At 32.4% G+C, this 5,437-nt stretch overlaps 1 non-coding gene across 1 annotated transcript; it reads left to right on the forward strand.

Moving 5' to 3' along the window:
- Positions 1-3,875: 3,875 nt before the first annotated feature.
- Positions 3,876-3,982, forward strand: LOC139860698 (small nucleolar RNA R71). Its single transcript, XR_011763326.1, has one exon. It is a non-coding gene; the product is annotated as a small nucleolar RNA R71 (small nucleolar RNA).
- Positions 3,983-5,437: the final 1,455 nt, after the last annotated feature.

The following is a 5,437-nucleotide window of genomic DNA, read 5'->3' on the forward strand; positions in this document are numbered from 1 at the left end:
TTAACACCCGATTTAGTTCAGGTGACCTAATGAATTCCGATGAATTCCTAGGATTTTACGTTCAATGGTAATGAACGCATTGAAAATAGGTTTTTAGAAAACAAATCAGTTTTAATTTGATCAAAATATTTTCTCGTTCAAGCTCGAGTTTAGATATCATCGAATTCCACGAGTTTGTAATTCTCAATCTTTAAGGTCAATCTCAAGGATTGAGTAATATCAGGCTTAAAAGTTGATTTTTAATCTTTAAGGAGGTTATCCTTTCTGGGGGTCTGATTCATTAGTCTTATCAAGCTAATTTGCACGGCGCCCTCCTCATTTTATGAGATAGATCCTCTCATGGTTAGGATAAGTCTGACCACTTGGCGACCCTGTTTGATGCTGAGGTCCGTGGATTTCCTGCTGATTTTAGAGATGACTTTTCTAGATTTTTCGTCAACATACAGTTGGTTTGGATGACAACTTCCTGACCTAAATCAAGAAGCGGGTGTCTTTTTCTGAAGACTTTACTTCCTTTAATGATAGAATTGATTCATCGTGTAGATCCATCTTTCTTTCAAATATATTACAGTAAATCGGGTAAAACTGATTAGTTTAGTCCAAAACAAAAGTACATGCAATAATCTTGTACAAAATATGTGATATCTGTTTTAAAGAACTTGGTGCATTCTTCCCACACTTAGCATTTATTTTATTTCTTTTTTGCCTTATTATTCCCCTCTTTTCCATTTTAAATGAATTCAATCGTTTTGGGTTATTTCTCCATTTATGTTCTCTCCGAGGTAACAATAATTTCGGCATTAACACCTAGTTTTATCGTTCATAAATATGTATAAACATGATTTTGAATTCATTTAGTTGAAAATTTTTCAAATTTTCACAAAATTTGGCAATTAAACTAAGTGTAAACGCGAGAGAATTTATAACCCTTCTCCACACTTGAGATCATGCAATGCCCTCATTTGCATGAAATCAGACTATAATTATAAATTCATGAGGGTGATTAGTGTAGAAAAGTGATTAAAAATACCTAATTTGTAATTACTAAGCTAGTCGAATGATAGATGGCGCGCCTCATCGTTCATTCCTTTTGTTGTAATTTCACATATTTTTTCTTTTTTCTTTTTTTTCGTCAAAATTAGTAGTTTTTGCTGAACTTAATGCCAGTCTTTGAAAGCGCTGTTTTACCCTGTTTTACATAAGATAAACTACAAACATATAATATATATATATATACATATATATATATATATATATATATATATATATATATATATATATATATATATATATATATATATATATATATATATATATGTATATATATATATGTATATATATATATGTATATATATATATGTATATATATATATATATATGTATATATTTTTTTTATATAAAACTTTTATTTATTAAAACAATTTAAATGAATAATTTTTTTAAAATTTTGTTTCCTTTTACTTTAGGTAGTTTCGGTATGTTTAACTAGTCCGTCCTTCGACAAAATTTAAAATTTGTTGTTTTTAAAGAGATTGTTTTAAAAGCAAAGATTTTTGGAATTTTTAATTTTTTGGTATACTTTAGATCAATAAAATTAAAAATAATGATAATAAAATTTTTCGCCCCGCCCTCGGGTAAAGCAATTTCGGTTCCATGACCTAGTTTTCAACTTACAATGAATTTTAGAAATCATTTTTTAAACTTAATGAAATAAAGTAAATTTTATTTTTAAATTCACACAAAACTAAAATTTAAAAATGCATATTAATTTCATATAAAACCTACAAAACAAAAAAAAATTCAGAATGGATGGAGAAAACTAGTTCTTTAGTGTCTGCTAGCGGAAAAGACCAATCGGATTCCATTCTCGGAACTACACGAGAACAGAACAACTAACTGTAGACAGCATTTTCTTTTTAGAACTTTTGAATCTCCCCACACTTAAGTAGCTGTGGTTTTGAAATTGTGATTAACTTCATCGTCAATTTCTTTTGGACCATAATCAACTTGCATATCTATGACTTTTGCTTTAAGCCATTATCGGATTCCTATATAATATCTACAAATTCAACTAGTTTCACCTTTTCTTTAGGCGATAGATTGGATACTAACCGGTTACATAACTTAGAGTTCCCCTTGGTTCTAGCATCGCGAATCCGTTTAATAAGTTTCTTCATTGAACTGTTAATAACGGGATCATTTAATTTCGTATCAATAACGGGGTTCTTTGTTATCAAGTCATTATTAGGTGTTACTTTATTTTCCCCACACTTAGGCGTTTTATTATTGTTAAGCACTACCGTTGGAGTTGGTAAAACAACATAGTTCTTACCAATCGTTTTTGTTGGTTCAATGGTTTTGGTTGGTGGAGATTTTGCCTTTCGACTCACAAAGGTGACCGATTTGTCACCATCACTAAGTGTCATTCTACCCTCTCTTACATCAAATAACGCCCCGGTGGACGCTAAGAATGGTCGACCTAAAATTAGAGGAATGTTTGAGTCCTCTTATATGTCAATGACAATAAATTTGACTAAAAAGGTTAAATTACCCACTTGAACGGGTAGGTTGTCAGCAATTCCAACTGGGTGCCTAATGGTTTGATCAAAGAGTCGAACACTCATCTCTGTTGGACTTAACTCACCTACTCCTAATCTCTTATATAATGAAAGAGGCATAACACTCACACTCGCACCTAAATCTTCTAGTACATCATACATGACACAATCACTAAGTAGACAAAGAACAATAAATTCACCCGGATCACCCACCCTGGGTGGAGGTTTTGGTGGAACTGTCTTCACCGGGTTTACTTCTATGGTTTTTGTTTCTTGCACTTTCTTATTCTTCTTCTTCATTCCAGTGGTATCACAAACTTTATTACCTATCATTTGCTCATACTCAACTCCTTTTCTTAGAAACGGGATGGGTGGTTTGTATGGTGCCACCACTGGCTTTACATACTCGGGTGGTGGTGGTGTTGTAACTTCTTCATTGTTACTTACATCTAAAACCTTACCATCATCTAATGTTGGTTTTTCAGAATTCGTTGATACCAAATTAACATTCTCATTCCGAGGATTTACTTCATTATTACTCGGTAGCTTTCTTTGTCCCTCTCACTCATCATGCTAGCAAGAGTACCTACATATTTTTCTAGATTCAAAATGAAAGCTTGTTGAGTTTTAAATGACTGATCAAGCCTCTCATTCATTTGAGTTTGAGTTGCAATAAATTGTGTTTGAGATTCCATTAGCTTTGCCATCATTTCTTCCAGATTTGGCTTTTTCTCTTCGGTTTGTTGTGGTGGATTATACAAACTAGGTCTTTGTTGATTGAAAGTGTTGTTTTGAGTCGGTTAGTTATTCAAACCTTGTTGGTTGTACGAGTTATTGTTGGGTCCATTTCGATTGTAAAGAATGTTTTGATTTTGATTGAAGTTTGGCCTTGGCGTTTGATAATTATTTTGATAATTATTTCCCGTCCTTTGGTTCATGTAGGAAACATTCTCACGTTGTTCCATCATTTGCTCGATGTGACAATCTTTCGTTAAGTGTGGTCCACCGCATTGCTCACAACTGATTCGTATTACGTGAATATCTTTAGTCATCTTTTCCATTCGTCTCTCGAAAGCATCTATTTTTGCGGAAACAGAATCATAGTCATGGCTAGAATTGGCTCTAGCCGCTTTAGATGAATAAAAAATATATTTTTCCTGGTGCCACTTATGCGAGTGGGAGGCTGTGTTATCAATGATTTTGTGAGCTTCAGTTGCGGTATTCTTCATAATGGAACCACAATCTGCTGTGTCGATGTCTTTTCGTGTAGCAACGTCGACACCTTGGTAGAATATTTGTACTATTTGATAAGTGTCTAAACCGTGTTGAGGACATCCTCTCAACAACTTTTCGAATCTTGTCCACGCCTCATATAATGTTTCATTTGGCTTTTATGAGAACGTAACAATTTGTCCTTGAAGTCTCACGGCTTTAGATGCCGGAAAGAATCTTTTAAGAAATTTCTCAACTAAAACATCCCATGTGTCAATCGCTCCTCCGAGTAACGATTCTAACCAATCTTTGGCTTCTCCCTTTAAAGTCCAGGGAAACAACATGAGATAGATCTGTTCATCCTCAACTTCTCTGATTTTGAATAGAGTACAAATCCTATTAAAGGTTCGAAGATGTTCATTTGGATCTTCTTTTGGCGTACCACTATATTGGCATTGATTAGTTACCATGTGTAGGATTTATCCTTTGATTTCATAATCTGGCGCATTAACATCTGACTTAATAATGGCGTGACCTTGGCCCGTGCATGTGGCTCTCATTCGGTCTTCCATACTTAGAGGTTCATTTACTTCCATAATTGAAATTGTTGAATCCGAATTACTAGAAGATTCTAATTTAACGGTTTGTGGTTCAGGATGAATGATTAGTGGTTCAGTATCTTGAAATTGTCCTTGAATATCCTCCGGGTTCTCAATTGTGAAGTCGGGTTCAAAAAATGGATTATCAGAAATTTGAATTGGAGTACTTGTTCGACTAGATGATAATTCTAAAGAAAAATCAACAGTGGCAATATTAGCTAGATGTCTTGATCGAGTTATAGGTGGTGAACGTATGAAAGGTGGTGAACGTTTTGCTCGGTGCATTCACTGAATATCTAATTAGTTATAAAAATAAAAATTATATAAGTTATTAAATTAATAGACTTTTCTGCTTTTGCCCACGTTTCGAATAGCCAAAAGATGCAGCAGGGAGCCAGGATCATTTAAGTCGGAAAATCCACAACTCAGCCACTAACAAATCCAACTATTACTACGAAGCAGAAAATTTTGGATGTCTATCAATTTAACCGCTTAAAATAATTTTTCCGTCAAAATTTTGAAATAAAAATCTATGTCCTAAAAACTAGAGCGTAGAAATGAGAAAGAAAGAGTGCGTCGAAAAATAAGAGTCGAAAAACAATCTAAAACTTATAAATTAAAATTTTACGTCTAAAACTTAGCGTCTAAAAACTTAAAACTTAAAAGTATCAACTAAAGTCTTAAATCTAAAGGTACTAAAAATGTAATTCTAAAAGAAAAAGTGGCAATTACTTAGAAGGGCACTAAAATCTATAAACTGCGTCGCAAAATTTTAAAGCTCCTAAATCTTAATTCTAGAAAAAAAGCACTTAAGGGATTTTACGGCAAAGTCTTAAAAGCTAAAAATCTACGAAAAATCTATAACTACGAAACTAATATTACGAACGACAAATATTAAAAACTACGAATAAACGATAAAAAGATACAAAATATAAAATAAAATGATAAAAATACAAATTTTATAAAAATATTATTTTTATATTATATTTTATAAAAGTATTAATATAAATATGTAAATAATAATAACTAAAACTTAAAATACAAATTTAATTAAAAACTAAAACTAAA

This window comes from Rutidosis leptorrhynchoides, chromosome 7 (assembly GCF_046630445.1).
Source record: "Rutidosis leptorrhynchoides isolate AG116_Rl617_1_P2 chromosome 7, CSIRO_AGI_Rlap_v1, whole genome shotgun sequence".
In the NCBI taxonomy this organism is placed as follows: Eukaryota; Viridiplantae; Streptophyta; class Magnoliopsida; order Asterales; family Asteraceae; genus Rutidosis; species Rutidosis leptorrhynchoides.